A 16935-nucleotide genomic window follows, 5' to 3' on the forward strand; every position below is an offset into this window, starting at 1 on the left:
TCCCCCCACTCCCCGTGATAAAAAAGCCAGTGGCTCTTGAATCGTATCTCCACTGCCGTGTTTGGGAGGCCACCACAGTCAGTAAGTCACCATGATCTGGTGACTGTCTCAGCCCCAGAACCACAGCTTCTTGGCTGCAGTCTGCACCAGCAGAATAGATGTCCTGGACCCATCTCTGAACACCCGCAACCAACCACTCAGTGAACACGGTTTTGAGCAGAGAGAGCAGGACAAGATGTTATGACTGCTAGTTTGCTTCTGCTTTTCGAATTTCCCTCAAGCACATAATATAAGTGGCTGAACCAAAACTATATCTAGAACCCGTCAGCAATAGAATTTGGCAATGCTGTTTTTGCTTTTGCTTTTATTTTATGGCTTTATTTTATTCTAGGCTTTATAGTATAGAAAGATACACTTGAAAGAGAGGTGGATATTGAATGCCAATCAACAATATCATCACAACTGCAGCTTCAGTCTGAGCCTCGGCTTCTTGCCTCCCTCCCTGAGCAACATGAACTTCAGCACCCGCTCCAGCTTCTCCACAAACAACCGGACCCTGGTCTCCATGGAGTCACCCAGGCACCAGGTCCAGCCAGCCAGCAGAGTGGCCAGTGTCTATGCAGATGCCAGAGGCTTGGGATCCTGGATCTTGGTATCCTGCTCCATCAATGTGTGGTGCAGCTGGGGATCTGGAGGTCTGGCTGCAGGGATGGCCGAGGGTATGCCAGGTATAGGGGGCATTCAGAGCAAGAAGGAGACTATGCAATGCTTGAATGACCACCTGGCCTCCTACAAGGAGAGGGTGAGAAACCTGGAGGCCAATAATCAGAGATGGGAGAGCAAAATAAGGGAACATGTGGAGAAGAAGGGACCTTAGGTTAGAGCCTGGGGACATTATTTCAAGACCATCGCGAACCTGGGGGCTCAGATCTTTGCAAATTCTGTGGACAATGCCCGCATTGTTCTATAGATTGACAGCACCTGTCTTGCTGGAAGATGATTTCAGAGCCAAGTAAGAGACTGAGTCTGTGGAGAATGACATTCATGGGCTCAGAAAGGTTAATAATGACACCACTGTCACTCTGCTGCAGCTAGAGGCAGAGATGAAGGTCCTCAAGGAGGAGCTGCTCTTTGTGAAGAACCACAAGGAGGGAGCAAATGCTCTACAAAACCAGATTGCCAACTCTGGGTTGACTGTGGAGTTGGATGCCCCCAAATCTCAGCAACTCAGCAAGATCATGCTGGACATTGGGCCCAGTATGATGAGCTGGCTTTGGAGAAACGAGAGGAGCTAGACAAGTACTAGTCCCAGTGGATGGAGGAGAGCACCACCGTGGTCACCTCACAGACTGCTGAGATAAGAGCTGCTGAGACGACACTCGTGGAGCTGAGATGTACAGTCCAATCATTGGAGATCGACCTGGACTCAATGAGGAATCTGCAAGACAGTGTGAAAAACAGCCTGAGGGAGGTGGAGCCATGCTGTGCCATGCAGATGGAACAGCTCAATGGGATCCTGCTGCGCCTGGAGTCAGAGCTGGCCCAACCTGGGCAGAGGGGCAGCACCCAGCCCAGGAGTATGAAGCCCTGCTGAACATCAAGGTCAGGCAGGAGACTGAGATTGCCACCTACCACCGCCTACTGAAAGATGGAAAGGACTTCGTTCTTGATGCCTTGGACAACAGCCACTCCTTACAAACCATCCAAATACCACCACTCACAGGACTGTGGACGGCCGAGTGGTGTCTGAGGTCAATGACACCAAAGTTCTGAAGTATGAAAGGCATCAGAAGTGGGGCATCCCTTGGTGGGGCAGGAGGCCAGTGAAAAGTTCAGAATCATTGAAAAAAAAAACCCATCATCACAATGTATTATTCCTTTTACTATGCTACAAGCAATTTGGATCTAAAAAGGGGAACCCCCCAAATTGGAATTTATTTATAAAAATTGTGCAGTTATTCTTACATGTTTAAACCTCAGTCACTTTCAAAGTACACTCCATGTGATGCAATACACCTATCAAGATGTTTTTTCCATGGCTCAGAACAATTTTTGAACTTGTCAATTTTGATGCCATGTAGTGAGTACTTCTGTCTTTTTGGGGTTTCACCTTTTCCACATCAGCAAAATGTTTCCCTTTGAAGACTTTTTGCATCCCAGGAAACAAAAAAATTTGCTCGGCATGAGATCGGGTGAATAGGGAGAGTGGGGCACGGGGGGTCATGCCCTTTTGGGTCAAAAACTGTTGAACACTCAGCGTGATATGGGCAGGTGTGCTCATAAATTGCCAATCATGAAATGGGCAAAGGTGTTGAGTCTTCAAAAAAAATTCACTGAAGCCGAACACAGCTTCTCACAACAATGCTAGCAGGTTACTAAAACACTCACCTAGCAGGGGAAGTCTACACTACAAGGGGCCCTGGAAAATAATTCTGTCTTTTTGGGGTCCCCCTTGATATCTTCATGTCCCAACCCCAGAGCACCTAGCAACTTCCAGGTGGTGGATTGTTTGAGATAAGAAAAGGGAGTTAATGAGAGAAAAAAGGGAAGAGTCCTGAAGACCAGCATGCCTCTTGGAAGTCCCCACCAGGAAAGGAAGTCATCAAAAGGGCAGGGTAATGGGGTGTTAGTCCTAAACCTGCCTCTGTTGGAGATATTCTCCAACTTTCCCTGACTGCTCTCAGGGCCCTTTTTCACTCACTCCCACCCTGCTTTGGGCCAGGGGATGCTGACCTCTACAGATGGTTTTCCTGTGTTCCTGCACCCTCTGACTCTTGGGTTGGGCTTAGCTGCTGAGAGGCATCAGTAAAAGATCAGATGGCAAGGAGAGAGAATTCAGGTTATTTATTCCCTTGGTTCCTTCTGTACCAGGCTGGTTAGCTGTAGCTCTTTTTCTCAACCTCATGCTGATACTCAACTCAGAGCAGCTGTGAGGAGGTCCCAATCCACCAGCCACAACTCTCACTGGGGTCTGATAACTGCTCCTTCACTTACCCCTTCAGGGCAGGTAGTATTAATGGCTTCCCACTGATGCCAGTCACAGAGTGCATTACTATCCCTTATCTTCACAAGGGTACTGGCTAATGAGGGTGCCATTTGTTAGCTGCCAGGACACAGACTCCAGTCTGATTGCTGCAGTTCCCAGAGACTGCCTGCACACCCTGCCACCTCTTCACAGCACCGCACTTTCCACACCCCATGCTCCACCTATCTGGTCAGGCCCTCCTTTGGCAGAGGCTGCATCTGTTTCCTCCAGACCAGTGCCCCTGGCGCATGATACAACTGTGGTTCCACCTGAAGTGTTTTGAGAGCAAGGGAGCTGGGTCTGTGAGGCCAATGACCGCCACTATCTGGATTTAGCTGCTCGATTTCAATTCCTCACCTATAAAGAGGAGAATGCAACACCTGTTGGGATTGGTGCAAGGATTAAATAAGGTTATACATGTAACATGGCTGAGTAAACTGTGGATGGCCTTACAAATATCACTTATTCCACAAGCATTTCCGAAGCCTGATACTCTTTCTATTCATCTTTTACTATACATGTTCCTTTCCGCTAATTCAGTTTTTTTATCAGTACCAAACTGATATCTTAATAGGACTATAAGCCTGGTGGTCTTAATGTTTGTTCCAAGGAGAAATGAATGAGGAAAAAAAAAAGGCAAGGCAGAGGTGATACAAAAAAGTCATTTTCACTCCTAAACAGAGAGTACTGCCCTGGAGGCCCTAAAATTTCTCACTTATTAACTCAGGATGGAGATTTGGCAGAAAAAGTCATTCCTGTGGTTTGAGTTTGGGGACAAATCAACAGAGACTTTGGCCTTGGGCTGAAATAGACAATTCAGAGTAACTGTGACAGAATGAAACCAGAGTCGAGTGTGGCCAATCTGCTGATTTCCGCAGCACTCCGGGTCCCGGTTGCCCCAGGTCTCCTTCGGATCTCAGACAGATTTTAGGGTTTAGCTAAAAGAGTGGCCGGGACAGCTGGACAGCCTGGCAGAATTTTAATAGGTTTTGAATCCCGACTTTCCATTTTACCAGACAAAGAAGCTTTTAAAATTTGTAGAGGGCTCTAATTACAAGCAATAATGGAAGACCTGTTAAAGAAGGCAAGCTTCATATAATTATAAAAGATTAAAGTTTTTGAAGAATTTACAGGTTTAGAGAGAATGATTTATTTGTGTTTGGAAGATTAAAATTTGGTTATAACATCCAGGTAGAACTCATTAAAATTTTCCAGGAGACTATTTGAAAAATGGCCTATGTGATGAACTATTCTAATATGATCAAATATCTGAAAGCTAAACCAAGTCATATATAAGCCCCAATGCATGTCATATCTGGCCTAAAAAGTATGACATTATTCTACTATAAAAATTCACACCTCAGTTCCTAAACAGTGTAAAGAGAACAATGAAAAAGGTATCTGTTCCCTGACACAGCTATTTAGGGTAAACATACATCTTTTCCTGGAGGAAAGATGGTCAAGATTCTCAATAACTGGTAGAGTACCAGCACCAACCAAGTAGAGCTGACCCCACTATGATCTATCTGCCTTATGGTTGAACCAGTAGGTCCCACCTGAATACCAACCAGCTCCACCCCATCCCACGTACCTCTTATCACCTGCTGCAGCTCCTCAGCCAGAAGCAAAACAGTCTACCTTTCAGAGCATTCCACATTTTTCAAAATGAAACCTGGTTCTTTAGGATTGTTTTATTCTGACCCGTCTAACTTTCTCCATTCCACTACCAAAGGCAACTTGCAACTTCTTGGCAACTCTGAAGAAGGTGGTGCCCGCCAGCAAGCAGAGCAGCGTTCCACATAAGAGATGTCGTGTTGAAGGAGGCAGCTGGCTTCGGTGAGTCCTAGCTCCCACTTCCTGATATATGTGCCTGTCGCCACTTAAGATCGTGACAGGAGTAGTGGAATGTGGGCAGCTGAGCTGTTAAGATGTCACTCAACACCACAAACCTGGTCACAGTGGCTTCCATCCTGATCAGCCCACTTGGAATTGAAGAACAAAGAGTTCCGGTCACCAAAGAGTTGGCTGGCTCACCTGCAGTAGGTTGTTGGTTTTGGTTTTGATTTTTAACCTGAGTAGCTCTTCCGTTAAGCCCCTTATCCAGGCTGGCGTGTCCCCTTTGGTTTGCTTTATCTGCAGTTACCGTGCTGGATTGAAATCATCTCCTTACTGGTCTGTCTTCACCGCTCTGTCTCCTTGAGGGCAGCAGGCTCACCGCCTTCAGTGGGTGTCTCCTGCACCAAGCCCGGTGACAGGCACACCTGCCATGTGCTCAGAAAGGGTGTGTTGACCCAAACAGAATCGGTCTTAGAATCAAGATAAAAATGGAATTGTATTGAAACAGTGATATTTCTGTATCCACTTTGTGGTTAATCCAATATAAAAAAGAACTATTAATTAATTATACTGTATTATGTAATGTTTTATAATTATATATTTCCAGCTTAAGAATTTTAGTAACTAGTAAGAAAGAATTTGACACCCATAGACTGAAACTCTCAAAGCATACTTTAGTATTATATATAAGCTTGAATTAAAATTAAACCAGTATAGAGAAACTATCCTTTAAATTGCTTAGTACTTTCTTTTTAGAAATTATCCATAAAATCATTTTCTTTAAAAAAAAGAAAATGATCAGTTTAGCAAGTCTTTTGAAAAATAATCCTCGATTAAAGTTTTTCACAAATGAAAGTTGTAACTACTGCTATAGTTTTACATAGAGATGTGAAAAATAGGAAACAATATTCCCTTTACTTGAAAAATTTTATTGACTTTTTATTTATTTCGAAAGAAAGACATAGTCACTAATGAAGCTTAGAAGAATATTGAAGGTATTAAGAAAAACTATCATCATCTGCAAGTTCATAAGTAGTGTAAATAATTTGTTTCTTTCTTTTTAGACATTTCTCAGCTATATATATATATACATATATATATATGTCTTACATGGTTGAGATTGTATTGTTCATGTGGTCTCATATCTTGCTCTTTTCTGCTTAATGTCATAGCTTAAACCTCACTAAAAAAACGAAATGGTGGCACTGCTGTGTTCTCAGTCAGGACGCCCTCTGGCCTTGCTTTTTTCACGTTGGTGAGCGACAGGCTGAACGTTTCATCCTTGTTAGCACTGCCCTCCCTGGGCAAAGATTGGCTGGGCAGCAGTACTGTCCCTGGCTTTACACACAACTAGGCCTTATTTTTTTTATTAAAGTGGTTTTGTTTCCAAAACCCTAAACAAATCTTAAATTTTACAAGTGCCAAGAGGAGGACCCAGAGGAAAGCAACAAATATGATTAAAGGAACATTTGATAAAGGAAAGGACAAGAATACAGAGAATAATGACTAGATACTAAGTACAGAGAACAGTGACTAGGAGGCGCCCAGTAGAACCAGGAAATTATGTTTACCTTGACCTCCAGTATTACACTGGGTATCTTCCAAGGTCCCTTTTCCTCCCCTTCCCCCTTCCACCTGCTGTGTTCCCTGGGAGGCTGCCCAGTGCACTGCTCCCCAGGCTCTCTTGCCCCCTGACTTCCAATGGGTTTGGCCAATGGGGAGCCCAGAGGAAAGATGGGAAGAAAAGAGGACAGTGACATTGGCATATTCACTTCCTAGCTCCTTCTTTATGATGTCACTGCAGGCTGGCTGCATCTCTCCACGAAGACCAGGGCTCCTGTCAAGGGCTCTTCTCCCTTCTCTCCCTGGTTCCAGCTTCTAATAAGCAGACCCTCCGCTCATCCCTTCAGGCTTGAGCTGAGTGCTCCACCGTTATCATTCTGGGGCCCTGCAGGACCCCCTGGAGCTTCCTTACATACTGCCCATCTTTTAAATAGTCTTCTCACTAAACTCTCCTCAAGTGACCCAGTTTGAGGGGTTTTTGTTTGCTGTCAGGGCTCTGACTGATTGACATACTTAAACCATATGTTCCTCTTCCAAGGCTAAGTACTTCATTCATCCCTCAGATTTAAACTATTACCTGATGCTCCTTAGCAGGCTCCTTTGGGATAATAAGTGTATACACAACTTACTTCCAGATCCAGCAAGTGGTTCTTTACAAAGGTGGTGACAGTGATGAAGCAGTGCAATTAGCTCTTGTCATGTTCCTGTATCATGCCCGAGCCAGAAACTCTCCACAGCTGGGCCTGTTCCTTCACCACAAACCAACAAGGTGGCTTTTGTTTCCATTTTAAAGTTGAGTGAAACACATTTCTAGAAATTTATGTAACTTTTACCTAATGTCCCACAACTAATGCCTCACCTCCTTCAGGTCCTGACTCAAATGACACTTGCTCTTTTGGCCCTTCCTGGCTAGCCGATGTTAACATGTTCTCTTCCTCTTCCTTGCTTCAGTACTTTTCGCTGGCTAACACACTGTATATTTTTTTCTCCTATGTCTTGCTTAATATCTATGTCATTCTACTTGAATGTAACATTCATGAGGGCATGAATCTTTGCTTTATCCCAGCACTTAAAGCAATTCCTGGCACATAGTAGAGCCTTCATAAATGTTTCTGAATGCTGGTATGATCAAGCTGCAATTCAGAGCCTAGCTGGCCTGACTTTGAAGGTCATTGTTTTTTATAACACAGTCCTTAACACGTTACAATAAAGGTAAATAGATAATAGCCTCAAAGAGAAAAGACAATGGTATTATTTTTGAACTAGACACAACCATTGTGTAACTGCAACATAAGACAGCTAATAAAAGTAAACAAAACAATGCTCATATTATGTGTTTGCTCACATTATTTGTTTTCAAAAATATGTTTACTATAAAGACATCCAGTCGTACGGGCTTTGAAAGAAGTGAGGTGTCATTTGGAATGCCAGGGAGAAGAATATTGAGCAATGGACTCTGGTGCAGAGAGCAGCCACCCACTGTTGGCTCAAGCGCAGATGCTCTTCGAGTGAAAGGAGGCTTTCTTCGGGGCCAGGAAGCTAGAGGATGTGGGCATGCAAGCTGAGCAAGCATGGCCAACTGCGGGGAGCAGGGGTCTGGGAGGGGCAGATGCTCCAGAATTGAATCCTGATTCTTGCTTTCTGCTTACTCTTCAGATGCCTTGTGCTCCATTTTCCATGACAATGACTTAGGAAGAAAGGAAGGACACTGGTAATGTGTGAACAGATTGATGGGAAGAAATAAGTGCAGCAGAGAAAGCACATGCTTTTCAACCACATATAGCAGGAAGATTAATTATTACCAAGAGATTGGACATGGGCTGTGGCTCAGAAGCACATGACTTTCCCAGCCTGCTCTACCACTCGCTTGGACCTTGGAGAAGTTAATCAACCTTTCTAAGCTTCAGGTGTTTTGGTAATATAATTCGGTAATAATGGCATTTATTTTGTTGTAAGCATTATAGGAGAAAATCCTCATGCCTGGCCTGTAAGAGGAGCCCAATAAATTGGTGCTCAAAATCACTGGGATACAGTACCGATAACTGGGTTCTAATGCAGTGCTCTGCTGCCAGAGGAGATTACAACTTTCTTCAGCATGGGGTCTTTTATCATTAGAGAGAGAGGCAGTTCTGACAGAGGACCTCAGGAAAGTCCCTCATTGGGTTCTGGGACATCTGACATCACCGGGTAGCATCTGACATCTACCTGCTTCTCACCGGAAGCAGGTAGAGACTGGACTATTGGTTTTGCTTCTTAAGCCAAGCATTACATTCTCAGGGTGCTGCTGCCCAGAGGCAGTCTCCGTATTGTTCAAAGTCTTTGTAGTTAGAGGTTATGCCTGCTTGCTGTTTTACATTTCTATTAAAAATAAATTCAAACTTGCCCTTCAGTGTCCCAAATGAGATAGGAAAATTATGAGACGTTGTCACCTCAGGCTAATTTATTAACTAATATAATTTATCACCTGAAAGAAAGTAATAAAACGGGTCAGAACACCTTCCCATGGGAACTGGAGCCCTCGGGGCCTGCCAGGCTCATCTGCAATGCACGAGTACTCCTTGTCTTGTCTAACCCTCATAATCCACTAGCTACTAGCCACATGAGGCTATTTATATCTAAATTGGTTAAAAAAATTAAAAACCCAGGTTTTCAGTTGCATCAGCCTTATTATTAAGCACCAGTGACGGCCATATTGTGTAGCGCAAACGAGCAGTGCTGTATTTCCATCACGACAGAAAGTTTGATGGGAGCACACTGCTCCAGAGGGTAGTGCCAGCTCTGGGCCCAGATCCATTCAGGCCGCAGCTGCAAGTGGTGGGCATAAGCTCTGGGCATTGCTTAGCTTTGAATTTCAAGGAGAAAATAAGAGATGGCAAAATCCTCTCTGCTGGATCTTTAGTGTCCCTGAATTCCCATGCCATTGAAATTTTTTTAAAAACAATGATCTATCCCAGAGAGGGTACTCATGCTTGAATTTTGCCAGATCTTAAGATAATAATTTAAATCCTCCCAAACAGAATTTTGCTGTTTTAAGTCAAGCACACACTTGGAATCCTGAAGAACGTTTACTTGCTCCCTTGTTGAATGGTCAAATTTACGTTTCAGTTAAAGGGAAGGAGATTCTGGAGATTCTCAGCCAGATCCTAACAGGGTCCTAGAAGTCTGGGTACAGCTCATGACACAGGTCATCACAAAATATAGCCTATGACCCTCTCTGTCTTCTCCCCACACGCATTCCCTTAGTCACCCATGAGGGATAGGGTGGAGTGGGGTATGAAGTCCTTCATATTTCTGTTGGTGGAGCAAGATAGTAGTACCAGACACCCCTGTGATCTGACTGCAGGGTCACAGAATAAAGCATCTAAAAACCAATCATGACTTTTGGACCATAGAAAAACAAAGAAACAAACAGAGAACAGCAACAACAATAAAAAAACACAAGCAAAAACAAAGCCTCATGTTAGCATTTTGTCATTGTCTTCTGAGTTTCTGTGTCCTTGCCAGTCTTGAGTTAGATTTTAAAAATATCCCTTTTGTGACTTTAGCCTCAGTAGTATCTGAGCTCTAGGAAAGAAAGTGCAGAAGACCTGTTCTGCCTCATGGGTCTAACCCACAGTTACATGGTGGCAGGGTACATCCTCAGTGCCATGCAAAATGACAGAGGTTTCTGAATGGAAGCATCAGAGAGTCTTAAATTATCTAAGACTGATCTCATTTCCAAATGAAATAAGTTAAAAGCAAGGTGATTGCCCCACAGTTTGGTTATAGGGCTGGCAAACTTCTCCAGTCCATGTTTGTGAAGTTCTTGACTTTTTAAAAAAACTGACAAAGGTCTCACAGCCATCTAATCCAACTGTCAGAAGTGGTGCTGCCACTGCTTCTAAAAGAAGGCACGCTGTGGCCCAGTGGTTTTCAAATCCTGCAAAGCTACCCTGGTCATTGTGGCTCAGTTAGTTGGAGCATCATCCTGTAAACCGAAAGGTCACTGGTTCAATTCCTGGTGAGAGCACATATCTAGATGTGGGTTTGGCCCCCAGTTGGGGTGTGCACAAGAGGCAACCAATCTATGCTTCTCTCTCACACCGATATTTCTCTCCCTCTCTCTCTCCCTCCCCTCCCCTCTCTCTGAAATCAATAAACATGTCCTTGGGTAAGGGTAAAGAAAATTATTTAAAAGAAACCCCCCTGCAAAGCTATGGCAGCCATTCTTCAAATGAAATCTGACCAGACTGCCAATGTATCAAAGACATAAGAGTGAAGCTGCTCAAGCTGAAGAGGGGAGCCCCAGCCTGTGGCCTCAGAGTATCTGAGGAGGCTTGAGGACTTGCAGAGCTCTGAGAGTTTCACTACTCCAGGGGGACTCAGTGAAAACTACCTATTAGACATTTCAATGTCAAGGATGCTCAGATTAGGAAGATCACCATCTGTCACCTGCAAAAGAAGTTTTTGAAGGATACCAGGAATCATTATCTCAAGGACAAAGCAAGCTCAGAAACCCCAAGATTAAAAAGGAATCATTTAGGCCCTGGCTGGTGTGGCTCAGTGGATTGAGTGCCAGCCTGAGAACCAAAGAGTCACTGGTTCGATTCCTAGTCTAGGGCACGAGCTGGGCTGCGGGCCAGGTCCCTGGTTATGGGTGTGCAAGAGGCAACCACGCATTGATATTTCTCTCTCTCCCTTTCCCTCTAAAAAATAAATAAATAAAAATCTTTAAAAAATAAAAAGAAATCATTTATCCACATGTGTATTTTTCCTATATCCCACTCATGCAGAAGAGTGGGCTCTGTGTGGCTTCAGTGTCATTTCGGTGGGGCGCTGCCACAGCCTTCACCTCATTGGCTTCTGTGCGTGTGCAGACAAATGTCTGTCAGGGCCAGTAAATGTCTGCGTGGGATTTTTAAAGAGCAAATATCTCATTTTCAATTTACAAAACATTTTACAAATTATTACTTGAAGATTACTGCCTTTGCATTGTATTTTAAGATGGACAGTATTTTGGGACTAGGAGAAGAAAAAGAAGATATTGGTGTCAAAAGCAGCTACAGGACAATAGAAGAGAAAGAAAAGTGATCATGTTTGTTTTCTGGTGTTCTTGGGGGTAACTTTCATGCCCTTAACAGATTTTTTTTTCATATTTTAAATTCCAATTTTAAACCATTTATTCTTTCCTAAGATTTCAACTTATAAATTTTATTATTACATTTACAAGTCTAGAAGAGATCAGTAATCACTTTCAACAGTTTTTAAAAAATAATTAAATAATCTTTTAAGCATTTAAAATTGCATTTATAATTTTATATTGTAATATTTGTGCTTTAATTGCCTAATTATGAAATAAACTTTATCACATACTTTATTCATACATAATTCCTATACATCTACTAAATTAAATTTATTTAAAAAGGCTAAACCTAAGTTGTTTTAATTATCGCATTATTGCTTATAATGCAAGCAAAATTATGTTATTCCTCTGAGGTCTAAATCAATCAACTCATCCTAAACTGGAATTGCAACTTGCCAGACACCATAATATACCAAACTCTTAAATACTCCAAAAAGTACTTAAAATATCAAATATACACATTTGATAAAATATCAAATATATGTTAAATTTTAAACTTAATGTGTAAATAATTTAGTTATTTTTACTCATTATTTCTATTTCTTTTAAAGATTTTATTTATTTATTTTTAGAGAGGGGAAGAGTGGGGGGCAACATTAATGTGTGGTTGCCTCTTGGGTGCCCCAAGAAACTGGGTACCTGGCTTGCAACCCAGACATGGCCCTGACTGGGAATTGAACCGGCGACCCTTGGGTTCATAGGCCCATGCTCAATTCACTGAGCTACCAACCAGGGCTTACTTCATTATTTCTATATTTAATTATAAGTCTTTCTGAGGAAATAATTATGTCAGACCAAACCATATTTAATGTTTTCCCTAGTGCATGGTTTCCTATTATATAGAGAAAGCTTCTGCCCAGATCAAAGGACTTGGTTCTCTTACTTAATCTTAATGGGTCTCCTGGAGCCTGAACCATAAATAGTGGTCATAAAAGGGTCTCATAACTTTCAAAAGGATTGAGTGCCATAGGCCCTATAACAGGACAAAAGCCCCCCTTTCAGGCCCTCTTTGCCAGAGCTAGCTGGACCCCACATAGCATGACTGACCATAATCGGTTTATGAGCCTTTATCCTCAGGACTAGGAATTGCTGGAAGCTCCCTGAAGGTGAAGTAGCTCTGGGAACTTACAAAACAGGACATACCAGACCCCAGTGACCAGATGCACCCGAAGATAACATCGAAACAAGTTGCACCCAACTAAAACATCCTGCTCTACAACCACCCCATTACCCGATGAAAGACCAAAGCCCTGGCCCCTCCAGGCTGGTGCACCTCTCCACACCTAGCCCTCGCCGTGTCTTGGGAAAGTGAAATAAAACCTTTACTCTGTATTTTCTTCTCTTTGTGAACTCTTTCACAGCCCATGTCGCCGACCACCCTAACACCCTGTCCCTGAGGTTCAGTCACATCGTTACCTAATTCTTCCTCTATTATTGGGACTCTATAACTCTACTACAGTTATAACTGACTCTCACATGTCTTAACATGTAGTGTAGACTGCATACTACCGTGGACAGGAGGAACGCCTCAACGTGGTATTCTAAGATAGTCCCCTTCACTCAAATGTGAATAATATAAAAATATAAATAAATGAAAGCACTTTATTTTAGTAACCATTTTTATTATCATTTTTATTTTTAATCAGACCAGCTGTTTTATATACATTTTAACCCAATAGCTAAAGTATGGAAGCAAACTTTATATCATCTAATTTTCAAACCCTAATGCAGTGATTAGAAAACAAGTTGTACAGGACTTTTTTTTTTTTTCAAGAAAAGACACATTTCAAAATGTGGTGGTAGTAGTAGTAAGCCAAATAATAACAATGGGGGTGATTCTGAAGAAATGAATATCAAAATGGTTTAATACTACTTTTACTCAGAAGTATGATTCCTCCTGTATTGAGTTCAATTTGTAGCCATAACTGATGAAGTATTACAACTACAGTTTTGTTAGTAGAGATTCACCAACTACTGAAATAGTGAAACCATCAAAGCATAAGTGACTTTTGCATACCAAACAAAAGAAATAAGTGAAAAAATATTTGAAAAAGTAGTGAATTAAAAAAAAACCCTGAGAGGAGCAAACGTGAAGTCTTTCCCACATAAGCAGGCTTCCCACGGAGCAGCGTCTGGGGAAGGGAGGACCACGCACAGATGCAGGTGCCCAGACGTGAACAAGCGGCTGCATCGAAGACGTTGGCTGAGACAGGCTGGGTGACGCTGCGGCAAAGAGGGTAGCTCAGAGGCCACTTCCAGTGAAACTACAGTCAGCCTATCTGGGAACTGACTAATGCCTTGGAAGGTGAGCTCAGAAAAAATGAAACTGTCAAAGTATGTTCCACGGAAATGAGATGAATGCACAAATACTGTTAATACGGCCATCCTTTCAGTATATGCATGAGTTAAACATGACCGTGATAGGAAGAAATAGTTCTTTTATTTCCTCGGCTTTGTGGCCAGTAAACACAACTATGAACTGTGTAAAACTATAAAGGATCACATTGTGCATAAATGTGTCTGGAGTTGGGATTTTGTGTCGGATTATATTCTGATGGCACAGCTGCGATGACTGGAAAGCGTTCTGGATTAGTCACTCCAGTTAAGGAACTTGTGCCAGAATGTAAATCAACATGCCGCTTCCTTCATCCAGAGGGATTCACTACAAAATCAGCTGAACTAAACATGGGAAATTTGTGGAGCTGAAATTCCTTTCTTTCATAGAAAGATAACTTATAAGTCACTGAAGGATTGAAGACACATTTTACTCCATTTTACGTGAAACTTTAAAAGAACTAACCCAACCTTTCTCAAATTACTCTGAAATATCTTCTTTCATTCTGTCAAAATGCCCTCGTGAGACGGGTTTCTTTATTAAAACGCAGCACGGAAACACTTAGACACACATTGCCCCCTGCAAGCGGTATCATCAACCCAACCAAATCGGAAAGTTCACAACAAGCTTGTTGGTCTTAGTAATATTAACAGTTCTGTTCAAAGCATGCAGACAGGCATCTAACACAGGGAATCCTATTTTATTCATAGATTTTTATTTAGTTAAGAACATGGAATAACCAAAAGTTATGAAGGTCATAGTGATTGCCTAGGTTAATCATGTGTACATATGATTTCCAGAATGATAAGCTCAATTTTTGTAATTTTTCTCCTCTTTTATGTTTGTTCTGATTCTGTTGATTGAAATGTAATTTTGTGTCTAAGAATCTAATAATAAATGAACCATAAAATGTGGACTTATATTCTGTATGCTTTTGGTTTTATTTCAGTAATATATTACTATTGCATTAAAAGAATTATTGGCCTAGAACAGAGTGGAAATAAATGGGGAAAGATCATTCACGACAGGTTGAGAAATGCTGCTTCAGAAGGCCAGGCTAACACAAGGGGTCCATGAGACAAAAGGAACACAGCCAAGGACCTAGTACCCAAAGAACCCCAGTCCCAAAGGCCCTGGGCCTGTGTGCAGGACCCATGGAAGCTTCTGGAAACATACTGCTGAGGGTGAGCGGCACTACCAGCGGGTAAAGTTCTGAACCTCAAGCGTTTGTGGAGCCTACGGGCAGAGCTAGGATGCACAGGCCATGTGAGCACAAGGCCCCTGCCGTGTGAGGTGGAAAAGAAGCAGGCAGGCCAGGGACTGAGAGTCCACTCATCCAGTCCCATGTCCCAGCATGAACTCCACAGAGTCGAGAAATTCTAAATTTGACCAGACTGTGAAGAAGGTATGCTTGTCAAGATGGAGTGATAGAATGTATTTATTTAACAGTTGATGGCTTTGTTTATAATTGTAAAAGTTTAAGACATTTGGAATGTAGGCCTTCTGTTTGTGCTTTTGCCTGGGCTCCACAAGCCCTAGAGAAGGACCTACCTAGGAGATCTGTCAAAACTGGAGCCATGCGTTGGGCAGTCAGCATGGAGGGAATGTGCGAAGGTGAGGGAGAAGCAGTAAAGTGCAAAGAGGCAAGTCCTCCATTCAGACTGTCTGCTTGTATCCCTTATCATCAAACTACCAGCTGTAAAACTCTGGACTATCTCTCAGTACCTTGATTTTCTCATCTCTGAAATGGGGATGTGAATAGCACCTAGTTGATGGGATGGTTTTGAAGAGTCCAATGACCTCATTTATATATATATGTCCACTTAGAACAGACTGGGCATAGGAAGTAGGCTTCCAAGGGAGTAGCTTAATAACCTAGGAAAAGAATATAGAGCAAGAACAGAAGAGTCTCAGGGGAACATTGGAAAAGTCTAGAACCACAGGCAGGGTGGAGAGTGTCCCAACACCCAAGACAAGGACTGGCAGGTGGTGAGTGCTCAGTAGATGTGAATGGATTTGGAAAGGATCCCGGAAGGGAGGCTGATACAGAGAACTTAACACACTGAATGTAGTAGGAAGGTCCAATGAGGGGGCTGGGGAGTGGGTTGGGGCACTGACGATAGCCTGTTGGATGCATACTCAGGGAATACCTTAAAAGGAGGTTTCTACCCACAGGAAGTCATATTGCAGTGAATTAAAGAATGAATAGGTAGATATTTCTTTTTGGTTTAGCTTAGTAAGTCTACTGGAGACTACTCTTTTTAGGAATTAGTGTAAAGAATGAAAAAAATAAAATAGTAGCTTGAGGGGTGTGTGAGTTTGAAAGGTATTTCTTTTTGGTTAAAGGAAACATAGGCAGACTTGTTGCCAAGAGAAAGAAAGCAACGGAGAGGAAGTGATGATTCATGGAGCAAGAATTAGGAGGAAGATGGGAGATGGAATCAAGAGAAAAGACATAGGAGTCAGTCTCTAAGAAAGAATAGTTTGCCTGAGGTAAAAGGAAACAGGATAATCGATAAAAACAGAGAAAATTTTTGAGGGGTGGTAAGCTGAAGAAGTTCTTGGGTTTCATACAGGGGAACTTTGACTTCCAGAAGAGTGATAAACTGAGCTGACTAATAGGAAGCACATTACCTTACTCACTGTGGCAGATACCGTAAACTGGCTCTCTCATTCTCACTCCTGACTAGCTTGTCTTCCCATATCAGAGAGCAGTCGTTGGCAAGCTGCGTAGAGCTCATAGGCCAAATTTAGCCTACTGTAGAACGGTTTTCACATTTTTGTGTATGTGTGTAGTAAAATATATATAACATAGAATTTACCATTTTAATCATTTTTTAAAAAATTTTAATCCTCATCCAAATTGCTAATTGATTTGACATGCTAATTGATTTTAGAGAGAGAGGAAGGGAAGAAGAGAGTGAAGGAAACTTCAATGTGAGAGAAAAACATCTATTGGTTGCCTCTCACACACACCCCAACTAGAGACTGAACCTACAACCTAGGCATGTGCCCTGACTGGGAATTGAACCCATAATCTTTTGGTGTACAACC

General features: G+C 42.4%; 1 pseudogene; it reads left to right on the plus strand.

Annotated features, from left to right (window-relative positions):
• Positions 1–511: 511 nt before the first annotated feature.
• Positions 512–16935, plus strand: part of LOC123812555 — an 86723-nt pseudogene continuing 70299 nt past the window's right edge.

The sequence above is a fragment of the Phyllostomus hastatus genome, unplaced genomic scaffold (genome assembly GCF_019186645.2).
Source record: "Phyllostomus hastatus isolate PE091 unplaced genomic scaffold, TTU_PhHast_1.1 phas_scaffold_93, whole genome shotgun sequence".
Taxonomy (NCBI): Eukaryota; Metazoa; Chordata; class Mammalia; order Chiroptera; family Phyllostomidae; genus Phyllostomus; species Phyllostomus hastatus.